The sequence below is a fragment of the Pezoporus occidentalis genome, unplaced genomic scaffold (genome assembly GCF_034315485.1).
Source record: "Pezoporus occidentalis ecotype Australia unplaced genomic scaffold, CSIRO_AGI_Poc_V1 ctg86, whole genome shotgun sequence".
NCBI classification, from domain to species: domain Eukaryota; kingdom Metazoa; phylum Chordata; class Aves; order Psittaciformes; family Psittacidae; genus Pezoporus; species Pezoporus occidentalis.
The window spans coordinates 753,543-764,298 of NW_026916220.1; the positions used below are offsets into that span (position 1 = coordinate 753,543).

The 10,756-nt window shown below is 35.9% G+C and overlaps 1 long non-coding RNA gene across 1 annotated transcript; it reads right to left on the reverse strand.

The window, feature by feature from the left end:
• Window positions 1-9,000: 9,000 nt before the first annotated feature.
• LOC134156411 (uncharacterized) lies at window positions 9,001-10,398 on the reverse strand. Its single transcript, XR_009961902.1, has 2 exons — window positions 10,267-10,398; window positions 9,001-9,123 (listed from the first exon to the last, which is right to left on the reverse strand). It is a non-coding gene; the product is annotated as an uncharacterized LOC134156411 (long non-coding RNA).
• Between the last annotated feature and the right edge of the window lie 358 nt (window positions 10,399-10,756).

The following is a 10,756-nucleotide window of genomic DNA, read 5'->3' on the forward strand; positions in this document are numbered from 1 at the left end:
AGGGAAAAATAGAAGCAAATTTCTTTCTCTTTTTCTTTTTTTTTTTCTTTTTTCTTATATTTTAGTTTCCTTCAAAGGCAGTTATTTCGAAATAGAATTTTAAGTTGCGAAACTTGCTTATTCCTTTTGTTAATTCAAAATTCCAAAGTGTGAGAGCATGTGTAATACGAGTTTAGAAGTGTCATTTATCATACTTCAGTTTGGGTCAAGGTTGACTTCTATACTGTCTAAGGTAGACATAAATTTGATCTCTCATAACTAAGGGGTAATAAAATACTGAGAAACAAGTTGTGAAATTGTGCAAGTGTTATATATTTTTTCACCAAGAATCCAGTTCCAAGAAAATTTCTAAAAAGAGAAGGGGGAAGGGAAGCACACAGTCCTACAGCAATTCACACCTAGATTTCATGGCTCATTCACTTCTGTATCAATAGTGTCCACAGGAAAGATTCACTATTATTTCACATAATAGAGGGAGCAGCTAAATGAATGGCTTCATTGCACACTACATCTACATTGACATTTGTAGAAACATCCAAATCCAAACGGATAAATAATTCACAGCTTTGCTGAAAGATATCACTAAAGTGTTTTGATAGGTTGATAAAAAAGAATGTAGCTATAAAAGTGTACAAGTATGGCACATCCAAGCTGCAGAAAATTTGTTCAAGCTTAGTATGTCTTCACTTGTCAAGACAGCTAAAACCCTCCAAACATTCTTTTTCAACTACAAATGATCCCCATGATAAAGCATGGGAAGATAAAAAAAAAATTGAAAACTAAAAAGGTAGTAAAATAGGTCTGTGAAGGAAGCTTCAGGAAGGCATTGACAGAGGGGAATGGCTTGTATTTTTATAATAGCTTTTTGAACACATTCTTAAATGGGAATGAGAATTATACCTTAGAGCTCCTGTCTCTATGGTTTGACAAATCAACAATTTGTCCATTGTAAAAGTAATGATATGTGTAATTTATTTTTACTTGTTCTTTTAATAGAATATTTTACTCCTAAAATTGCCAGGACAGCTGAAAAGCTTTGAGATGGCAGCAATCTGTGATTTACAGGAACATCTGTGATGACTAATTCTGTCAACAATGAACGTAATGGCTTTGTTTCTCATGGTATCCTCTGCATTCCAAACACTTAAGGATACTCGCTCAAATAGACATTTATCTGTTTTCAGCCCTGGTTGCCTCTTATCCCATCCACATCCCCTCCAGTCTGAGATGGGATGCATTTCAAAACAAATCTTCATCAGATAGATAGACAACTGATGAAAAATAGGAAAAGCCCTCAGTTCTATCCAAAATACTTCACTGGTTGAAATGACAGTAGGACTAAGAAATAATGCACTCTCCCACATGCTGATATGGCATACAGGGACTGAAAAGACTTGGATTAAGGATTAATAAACACAATCCCTCATGTTACAGACAATAGATTTGTAGAATTTCAGGCCCTGAGAGCTTGTTTACATCTATGGAAGACACTGAGCCCAATCAGAAATCTTATTGTGTGGGATATTTTCAAAATATATCCAATTCGTTTATTTTCCATTTTTCCATTCTTTTTTTTTTTTCTGGCACAGAGAGGTCATGAACTGGTTTCAGACCTACCCTTTTCTCTTGAGTTCTCCTCCTTTCCATCAGTATTGGTCTTTCAAGTGTTCTTCCAATGCCTCATCCTAACTTCATCTTGGGGTTCCTCAAAGCTCCACTCTCCTATCTCTCTGACCTTCAAACCCACCATGTTATTTGGAAGTTCATCTACTATCTCTAAGCTTCAGAGTCACAAATTTACCCTTTTATTCCAGATTGTCTTCCAAACTAAACTTTCAACATGCTTCTTTGATCTCCTGAAGGTATTAAGCTCAAAACGGTTACATCTTCTTCCTGAGGAATTTCTGCTAATTTCTCACTCCGTTACTGTGGACAATGGTATCATATGTATTCATATCACAAGGATGTCATCTTTAACTTGGACTGTCCCTTGTTTTCAGATGTCAAAAATATGCCTAAGATTTTTGAGACTCCTGCTGCACAGCACCTCCAAACGTAGCCTTCCACACCTTCACACAACTGAAATATTTGTCCATGCCATCATCTAATGTCTTCATTATTACAACTTTCTTTTGTTTGGAATTGAGAAAAGGAACCTTACTTAATTGGTGTGCTCAAAATGCTGCTTCTTGCAAAGATCATTTCCACGGCTCACTGAGTGAGACAAGCAATGCTTCACTTTGCAGCATAGTCTCTTCCTCCTCTACCACCATGTAAGTTACTTTTGCAGCTGTTCACTGCTTTTCCTTGCACTAATATCTTTCATTCAGCTTCAAGAGGTCGAACCCTCCTCCAGTACACAAATACTTCCTTCATAACTCATCTGGTCAATTCTCAAAAGAAGCAGGCTTACACCCAAGATCCTCTTTATGCTTGGGAAAAGTTCCTAGTAAACCCTGCAGAACTACTTAATGATCTTTCAAACAGTTTCTGCAAATGTCCTTCTCTAACAGAAGCTGGACAAAAGTTAGCCCATTGGTGCATACATCAGCTGCTATTTTTAACTGTGTCACTTCCTTCTTGCCTTTTGCTCTCAATCTCCTGTGTAGACCAGATGGCAAGCTGGCCAGAGACCAAATTTGTGGTTTGCATCTTTATGAAGGGCTCAGCAGAGGGAAATCTCAGCTCATGCATAGGTCCCCAGACACTGTGGTATCACAAACCTGTGAAATACTGTTTGTAACATATAACAACGACAATGAGCATAAACTCTTCTAAGAAGTGAAAACCACTGTGTTTTTAGTACTTCTAAGGTCTTCCTTACAGAGCTGAACTTTCTCATTGGCCTAAGTAGAGCAGGGTGGAGTTCAGGTCATCTGACGCTAGACATCTGTACTAATTCCCTAGACTGCTTCTACTGTGAACAGCAGTGGAACAAATATGGGCACAATTCTTCTCATCCTAAATAGGTATCTAAGGCAGATGTGACTCATGGCCTTTTTGTACTTATTTCTTCCTTTGGTTACAAATAAGGCTGGAGCAGCAGTGCAGAAGAATAAGTATGTAGTGCAGATGTCTAGTTAGGTTAGACATGTTATAATATCTGGAGGCATAAGGCACCATACTTTCCTCAGAACATTTGTTAAGTCTTTCTTTAAGGTGTTCTAAGCACAAAACTCATACCAAAAACTTACACACAGGGAAAGTTTGTCTCATTAAACATGGCAAAAGGAACATAATAGTTATTTTCTGATTATTCAAAAGAAGTAGCAGCTGCTCATTTCTGATATAGTCTATCGTTTCATCTGGCACAAGAACAATGAGAGCTTAAGTCTTGTATTTTCCTTAATCTTTATTTAGTTTTAATTAATTTTAAAGTTTAATCGCCAACAGCCCATTTGCCAGGTTTTTTGTACTTGACCTGAAAATAATCTTTAGACAAATGTAAAAGCAAAGAGAACTCTGAAACACTATCTGTATGTTCTTTTGTCTTCAGAAATGTAAATTAGAGCACTGGGTGAATAACGCTGCTTGGCTTTGTGTCATGAAATGTAATTGTGGGGCTATGGCAGATCAAGATTTATGAAGCTGTTGGGACTGGAGTGGGCAGGGTGCCAGCTTACACCTGCAGCACATTGTTTTTGCTGCTTTCCAGTCAAGTAATACGGGAGTAAGAAACACTGGTTTCTAAGCAGACATTATTTAACAGAACAGCAGGCACTTTCATAAGATGGTCAGGAAATTTAGAGACTGGGGAAAAAACTATGAAAATAAAAGACACGGGAACTGTGAACTTGAATACCTTAGAATTTATACAATTTAAATAGACAATAGCTTTGAGTATGAACAAAGAGTAATAGAAGAAAGAATATTCTGAGGAACCCAAAAAAGTAACCATTTAGACATGAACAAGAGAGAAAGAATTATAATAAAGAATTTAAATGAAGTAAACAATTTATAAACACTAAAATGTCTCAATAACAATTTATTTTTAACCCAAGAAGCTAACCTGCCAAAACACAATGCCTTTCTAACTGCTATTTAATGTGATCTGTTAAAAAGCAAAGCAAAGCAACCAATCAAATAAATAAAAGCAGAAGCATATGTAGTATCTCTGCCTCAGTGCCCAGGCTTCCATTGCTGCTCATCATCTTATTCTCCTTCTTATTTATTCACAGTTCACTGACCAGATTACACAGCTGCCAGCTCCTCAGACTTCTGGGGAAAGCAAAGTAACCTTTATATGAGTCAAATGTGCAAAATTAAGGAATTCTGAAGAAAAAAAGAAAATCAGCTTTCTTATGTATGCTCTACATTTCTTTTCTGATTTTCAATTAATAACTTACGTATAGAAAACAATTTTTTTTTTTTTTACTTAGGCAATATCTGAGTAGCCCTAATTTACTTGAATATATTCAGTGTGTAAGTTTATATATCTTCGTATGAATTCTCTGTTGATTGGGTGCAAATTTTCAGCATTTACATTGAACACAAGTGTCAGATCAAATAGAATTATTTCTACTTTTCAAGTTATGAGCACACATTCATATGTCACATGTTAATTTAAATTGCAGTATTTTAAATTGTGAAATTCTCACTTTTTCTGAATATCTTTCCTCAATCGCAGAACACAGAAGCAACTGCACAGATAGTAAAAGAAACCATTAAATCCCTCACCATAAATGTTGGGGGTTTTTTGGTTGTTGTTTTTTTTTGGGGGGGGAAGAGGGTTTGACTCACATAACTATTTAATCGACTTTTCTTCCCAATAACATAAATTTGCATGCAAGGAAAGTTAGCTAAACAAGAGAAATTAGAGGTTATCTTTTGGCATTGTGTAATCTTGTAAGGGGAAAAAAGTACTCTTAATTCCAAAGCAAACAAGAAGCTACGATGACTTATTACAGTCACACGTCTGTGCCTCCGCTTATGTGCTCGCACTGGGTAAATACACTAGATCATTCTCTGTTTAAGATGCAGGGAACATAGTTCTGTCCTACTTTGTCAAGTACACATTCTTGTTCATAACAGACAGCTGTCAAAAAGACAAAAGGCTGGTTACTCAGCTAAGACAAATTAATACAGTTAATTTCCAAGTCAGTGGGATTTTCTGATAGCAAGATTTTGGTACTGCCCCATTTCTATTTCCAATTTGAACTTCTGTGAATCTTGGTCCAAAGCCTTTTTTGTCTTTACAGAATTCCTAACTATGATTTCTCCTAAGGACTCATTATACTCTGAATTCTTTCCATCTGGGCTTGTATTTTTTTGTTACATGTTTAACTTGGCTTCCAAATGATAATGTTGGCATTCATTAGCAAGATCTTCTAATTTCAGACATTCAAGTGCAAATTTTTAATAAAATCTAAACAGGAAGACAAATAGCACAGAAACGGTCATTAAAATGTTTCCATTTGAAATAAAATGATCTATTTAATGTGTTAGTTCCATCTGGCAAGGATGAGGTTTCTGTTGGCATGCAGAAAATTCAACATGCCAGTCTTGGCATTGAGTTTCTCATTGGAAGCTTCCATTCCAGTAAAGTGTACTACAACAAGCTAAATAATTGGATGAAAATCATCTGATTATTTATGTTTTAAAAAGTCAGAGCCTTACCACTGCTTAATACTCAGAAAGAAGATTTAGAAGGGAAGTAGATATATTAAGTCTGGTCTTAAGATAAATAAGAGAGGGTACCTAAACTCTGGGAACAGCATTACTACTATACATTTTCATTGCTAGCAGCACTAACCAGACAATAGGTGTGGAAATAACAATTAAGTTGAAAAGCCTGACTACTTACAACATCAGTATATGAACTTCTGTCTTTTCCCCGCTGTTTATGTCTAAATTTATAAAGAATACAAGAACATTTTGCATCTAATATTTGACAGATCCTATTACAATTTCTTCCTCCTCATAGTGTACTTAACAATGCATACAGGAGAAAAGGGCAAGGAATTAATCAGAATGCCAAAAGAGTCGGGTTACACAGTATGTAGAAAGCACTTCAGCTACATTATTTGCACAATTTCTGTAGGGAGTTGTGAAATAGAAGTCTTAAATTTAAAGTGTCTGGCCTACTTCCACCTGGATTCACTTCAAATTCGTTGCCTGCAGCTTGCTGAATACAAAGTGGCAAATCAGTCATTACATTAAGAACTGATGGCAAATTATTCCAATTCACATTTTTCAGCTGCCATGTTTTTTAACCTGGAGCAATACCAAATTGAAAAATTCTGCAAGCTGGGCATAAAAGCTGTGCTGTAGACTAAATACATTTCCAGTTCTATGAAGTCAACAAGAGGATTTTTCTCCAGCATTTTTCCAGTTGCTATGCTACCCACTGAAGTTGCAAGGCATACCAAATCATAGCAGCCTTCCAGTATCTGAAGGGGTCCTATAGGAATGCTGGGGAGAGACTCTTCATTAGGGACTGTAGTGATAGGACAAGGGGTAACGGGTTAAAACTTAAACAGGAAGTTTAGATTGGATAAAAGGAAGAAGCTCCTTACTGTAAAGGTGGTGAGGTACTGGAATGGGTTGCCCAGGGAGGTTGTGAATGCTCCATCCCTGACAGCATTCAAGGCCGGGTCAGATGAAACATTGGGTGGCATGGTTTAGTGTGAGGTGGCACCCCCCAATGGCAGGGGGGTTGGACCTAGATGATCTTAAGGTCCTTTCCAACCCTAACTATTCTATGATTCTATGATTCTAACTCTCATCCTGTTCTTTTTCTCCCTGCTACCAGTCAGTGTCAAAGCTGCCCAGCTCCTGTGATCTATGGTTTAGAATCCACACAATTTCAATGCGTTTATAAATGCCTGATGTAGACTTAAACACTATTCGCTGCAAAGGTAAAAATGTACCTCTGAAATTAACCTGCTGCACTTTCTGATTTGAAGCACGCATTTTGATTCTATGACATTGCCAGAAGTTGTGTATTTTTCTATTCTCTATCAAAAATTGAGCGATCACTCAAATGTCTTTCAATAGGTTATAGAGATATAACCCTACCCTATAAAGCACTGATACACATTTTTCACTTAACTTTTTGAGCAAACTCTGACAATATCTAGAGTTTATGGACATGACTGAAAATTTTACTGCCAGTCTTATATAGAGGAAGGCGTAGAAAGGAAATCTGCCAACCCTGAACTCTGCAACTTTAATCTGCATACCCTAGTGGCCATTGAACACTAGATGTATTGAAATCTGTATTGATTTTGTGATACTGACAATTGAAATTTACGAGCTACAAGAGAATATTTTAATAATGTCACAACAGCTCCAAAATAAGTTTCCAGTGTATCATATATTGAACTTCATATAGAAAACTCAATTAAAAAAAAAAAAAAAGAATTCTAATTGGTGGCTATCTTTCTTCCCTTTAATCGATGCAGTCTGAGCAGATACAACTTTTATTCGTGTAAGAATTTAGTGCATACCCTCTATCAACCCCATAAAAGTATTTCTACATTTTGTGACAGCATAAAGGCAATGGACAATTAATTTGAGCTTATCTTTCACAGAAAATGCAACTGAGACAAATACATTACTGGATACATTCAAGAGTGCCACTTGAATTAAATCAGTTTTGCCTGGACAGTTTTATAAGATTCTTCAAATAATATACGTAGCTGACCAAGCAAGTGGTTTCTATCAGTATCTGTTCTTGTATTTCAGTAAAAATTTGTATGTTCAGATAATTCTGGTTATAAATAAGTATGAAAACATTGGTCAATGTAACACTTTCTATCAGTAGATCTCAGCATATGAAGGTAGATCTTATCATCCATGTGGAAAATTGGAAAAGGAAAAAGGGAAAAGGGGAGGGAAATAGGGAGGAGAAGATTTCCTGGAGATCATAAAGTGAGCAAGTGTTAAAGTTAGGAATGGAAAAACAGACTGAAAAGTGAAAGAGAACTGCCTTGGGTATACAGCTTTGTCATACCTTTATGTTGAATGGAAGTTCTTTGCCCAGCTGTTCCATCAGAAAAATACTACCAAAAGGAACTTGATCTAGGCAAGAAAAGGGTCAGCATTCTTCCCATACTTCCTACAATGGCCCTTGGTGGGATAAACTTTCATCTGTTCCAGGAATAGTGAAACCAGTGTCTGTGTTTGCACATTGAGGTACCTTTCCAATAAAAAAAAAGGCAGAGATTTAAGTGTTGTTTTTCAACAGAAAGAAAGAGAAAGATAAAGAAAACATAACTCCATTACCTTTTCATTGGAAATGTCTCAAAAACTACATGGATTTCAGCACAAATACAACACCTGTAGAAATTATGTGGTTTTAGATATGATTTTCAACTTAAATCTGGCATGGAAAACTTAAAGGAAAAAGGTGCTTTTTAAACCATTTTTTACTTAATAGCAACAACTGTGACAGTGACACAGTGAAAAGCTCTGTTTATGTTAGAGAGGGGCTGGCAACTCAAATCCAACTGCCATGGAAACGTCAAGTTGAAGCATTCTCAGTCAGAAAGCTAAGATTTGGTTCAGGGCCAAACCCAGAATGTTCTATTCCCAAATTTCATCCAGATGCAGCCCAAAATGAATAGCAGTCTTGTGATAAAAGCTTCTATTGTGGGAAAGTCACATATGAGATGCTTTGTTAACCCAAACCATGCATTTGTGCTGGTGAAGTCAGTAGAAAAGTGTAACTGTCTGTCAAAATCCTGCAAAGAAAGGGACCATGATAAACCATATCAAAGAGCTAGTCACACATTTTGGTGCAGTTGCAGGACATGAAGAAGTTATGTACATTACATGTTTGTTTTTCACAGTGGTCTCTGCTTATGCAGCGTGTCCAGAATCTGTTCTCAGGCACAACTATAATTCCTTCTCCCTGTTGATTAAATGATGTCAGGTAAGACTTCCACTCAATAAAAAACATTAAAAATATTCAATGTTTTTCTGAATAAGCAGCAGTGGAATATCAAATTCTATATTTGAATAAAATAAAAATTTTCCTTATGATGACTTTTTTGTGTGTTTTAAACTGGAATTAAAACAATATACGGAAGAACTGTATGAAAAGTTAATGCTGGCATGTACAAAAAGCAATAATCTTTCTTGAAATGTACTTTAACTTCCATTTTCTCATGCTGATGATACCTCTTACTAGTAAAAAAATAAAAGCTTGATCAAACAACAGTGATTTATGAACATATTTGGCCCAGAGAGTTTGCTTTTTAGATCTTTGTTCTGAATTATGCACATATTTGTTTGACATCCACTGATCTGCCAGTGAATTCCTTTGCAAATTAAAGCTTCCACACAGTGAAAGAACACATTATATTTTTCCAGAACAATGTCTAAAAGGAGATGCTCCTGAGAATCCAAATTAAGTCAATTGCTTAATTTTGTTATGCTCAGTTCTTTCAAGTGTTTCAGACTCACCAAGTTTCTAGCTTGTTTCTGGAAAGGCTAAGTCTTCCATAAATTGAAGAGTCTTCATATACTAGCTAAGACTTTCTGACCATATAAGAATACGCCTGGAAATTAAACCTAGAGAAAAAGCTTCATGTCCAATTACAAGCATGTTTTTGTTTCTTCCACTATATAAATATATCAATTTCATGAACTGATTCACCTATATTTTTGAAATCTAATACATGAAAAATGTCCTAGATATAAATTAAAACAAAGTAAAATTTTTAGCATTCAGAGATGTCTGTTTCTTCTGTGTGCAAACCATTTGTCTCAGAAAGGCAACATTCTCAATAATCTCCCTGGTAAGACTATATTCCTTATATTTGGCCCATCTTGCTCCACTTTATTAACCTATGGCAACCAAAGTTTGTTAGAAAACTTGGCTCATTATTTTGTAGGTTTTTTTTTTTCTCAGCCAGCCAAATCTGTTTTTCATCAAGGCTGATGAAATCCCACAGTTTATAAAATCTGCCCTCAATGTGTTTGCACAAGTGTGATGTTTGGTTTTAAGAAGCAATTCGGTATCTCTAGTTTCACCTTCTTTTATGCTTCAGTGAACAAGCTGGAAGAACAAAGAGGCCAAATTCATTCCAGAAGTAATTCCATTTACTGAAGTTGACTTTTTTTTTAAAAAAATATGGTCTGACGAGTTCAGTCTCAGACCCCTCACATGACCGTATACCCCAAAACCCCAAAAATCTGCTAGGAAATTATTCCCTTTTGGCTGTACCTGGAGGTATGAACAGATGTTTTCTTTCATTGTTCATGTTAGAGAACATCAGCAGTACCCTGATGACTAAAGTACATTTCATCTTTACCTATTACTTTGCTTCTTACCACAAATGATGCAAGTTTTCATCTGTTGATGTGTCTCCTTGAGATTTTTAGAGGTTGCTGTCAGTCTGGTAAAAACATAATCAAAGAATCAGGCACACATACTGTCCAATACAATTTTGGTTTGTTCGGTGGTGGTTTTTTTTTGTTTTTTTTTTTTGTTTTTGTTTTTTTTTTTTTGACATTAGGATAATTTCAGCAATTGATAATTTGCATCAGACTCCATAAGCAAATGAGAACAAACAATTTATCTTCTAGAAACTAGCAATGGTCTTTGGCTCTTGTGATCTAACTGATGTTGTAATTACGGTCAGAAACCATTGTGCCAAGTTTTAAATTTTCAGATAAGCTTTTCACAGTTCACAGCAATATTTTAACAATGGAACTAACAGCAATCGGTAAACTTGGAACAGAAAGCTGAATAGATGACATATCAAAAGCCTGAGCCCTGGCACTGCAGTTTTGAATGGAGTTTTGAGTG